Source organism: Tenrec ecaudatus, chromosome 4 (genome assembly GCF_050624435.1).
Source record: "Tenrec ecaudatus isolate mTenEca1 chromosome 4, mTenEca1.hap1, whole genome shotgun sequence".
Lineage (NCBI taxonomy): Eukaryota > Metazoa > Chordata > Mammalia > Afrosoricida > Tenrecidae > Tenrec > Tenrec ecaudatus.
This window is the reverse complement of record NC_134533.1, coordinates 36134039-36136013: the sequence shown is the minus strand read 5'-3', so window position 1 is coordinate 36136013 and position 1975 is coordinate 36134039. Positions and strand designations below refer to the sequence as shown.

Sequence of the window (1975 nt, the reverse complement as noted above, 5' to 3'; positions counted from 1 at the left end):
AATAAATTATCAAGGGTTCATGAGGGAAGGGGGACCGGAGAAGGAGGGGGAAAAAAAGGACTTGATGCAAAGGGCTTAAGTGGAGACCAAATGCCTTGAAAATGATGAGGGCAAAGAATGTACAGATGTGCTTTATACAATTGATGTATGTATATGTGTGGATTGTGATAAGAGTTGTATGAGCCCCTAATAAAATGTAAAAAAGGAAAAAAAGAAAATACACAAATTCTCTAACATTTCTCAAGAAGAGATTTTAAATCTTCATATTCCTCTATTAAAGACCTCAAATTAATTGGTTAAAAATTCTGATAAAGAAAATATCAGGTCCAAATGGCTTTATTAGTGACAGCTAACATTAAGACAGAAGTACTATCATTCATAAACTCTTCCAGGAAACAGAGAGGAAGTACATTCTTTTTTTTCTTTGTGCAGTCCGCTTCAGTGCCGGAAGTGTACGGGCTAGGAGGCAAGGCAATGGCTGGGGATCCGGTTTGCTCTGGAATGGGACACTATGAGAGGCCCATGGGCCGGGCCTGCCATAGATCCACACTCATGTGTGAGAGAAAACACATTCTAAACCATCTTTTGATGCTAGTACTACTCTGATTCCCAAACCGGACATTATTAAAAAGGAAATAGAAGAAAAACAACAGTTATGTCTCACTCATGGACACAATGTATACATAAAATTTCAACAGTGTTCTAGCACAGTAAGCCCTACTGTGTGTGTGTGTGTGTGTTTATATATGTAACAATGGTACCAGGACTAGATAAGAGTTCTTCTAGGGAGGGGCAAAAACAGTGATATTGTGCGGGAAATGGTGCACCTATTGACTAGAACTATATTTACAATAACTGGACTGCTAACTGCAAGCTGACAGTTCACACCCACCAGCTGCTTTGTGGGGAACAGATGAGACTGCTGACTCTCCTACAGACTTACTGTTTGAAAAACCCTATTGATAGTCTGATTGATAAGAGCTGGAAGTGATTTCATGGCAGTGGGTTTGGTTTGGGGGAGGATTCAGGGAAACAGCAGGCCATAAACTGTATCATGGCATAATCTCTGGAGGGAAAATGTCTAAACGTGCACAAGTATGAAATGACCTGAGTGACTATCCTATGTCAGGCAGCCATCTGAGCCGAACTTGGAACAATGTTTCAATATAAAAAATAAATAATTAAAAATATAAACACACGAGGGTTAAGTCCAAACGTATTGCCACTAAGGTTCCAGTTCTTACATGCACTGGCTTATTTCGAACAAGATGTGTTTAAACAAGTCTCTTGGATCAATGGGTGACTGCAGACGAGTTGCCTTAATATGACACGTGTCTTAGCCTCTTTATTGTTGCTGCTAGGTGCGATCACCTTGACGCTGACTCATACTGACCCCATGGACAGCAGAGAGAAACACTGCTGCATCACTACAATAATCTCACAATGACTGCTGTCCTTGAGCCCACTGATACAGCCACTGTGTCGTGTCAATCTGTCTCTTTGAGGGTCCTCTTGTAGACTGACTCTCTACCAAGCATGATGTCCTTTTCCGGGGACTCGTGGCATCGTGCCTTCACACTGGGCTGTGACCCTCAAAGTCAGCAGTTCAAAACCATCAGCCTCTCCATGGGAGAAAGTCCAGGCTTTCTACTCCCATAAACAGTTAACAGTCTGAGAACCTCATAGGGACAGTTCTATCCTGTAGGATCACTGTGAGTGAGAGCGTTCTGGCTATACTTCTTCTAAGACAGAAGAAGATCTAACAGTGTGTTATGAATGCGTCTGCTTGATTAGTTAAATTCAAAGCAGAGAGGTCAACTCAGAAAATTAGAGTGACTTTTCCTAAAATTCCCAAGGTGTCATCTTGCTAGATTTTTCTCAGACACATGATGCTCCCTGGGGCTTATTAAGAAATGATTTTAATAAAATAGAAAACTACATGCATTTTAAAAAAAAGACAGGAAACTTGTCCCAA

At 41.1% G+C, this 1975-nt stretch overlaps 1 non-coding gene across 1 annotated transcript; it reads right to left on the bottom strand.

Moving 5' to 3' along the window:
- Positions 1–422: 422 nt before the first annotated feature.
- LOC142447675 (small nucleolar RNA SNORA42/SNORA80 family) lies at positions 423–556 on the bottom strand. Its single transcript, XR_012784338.1, has one exon. It is a non-coding gene; the product is annotated as a small nucleolar RNA SNORA42/SNORA80 family (small nucleolar RNA).
- Positions 557–1975: the final 1419 nt, after the last annotated feature.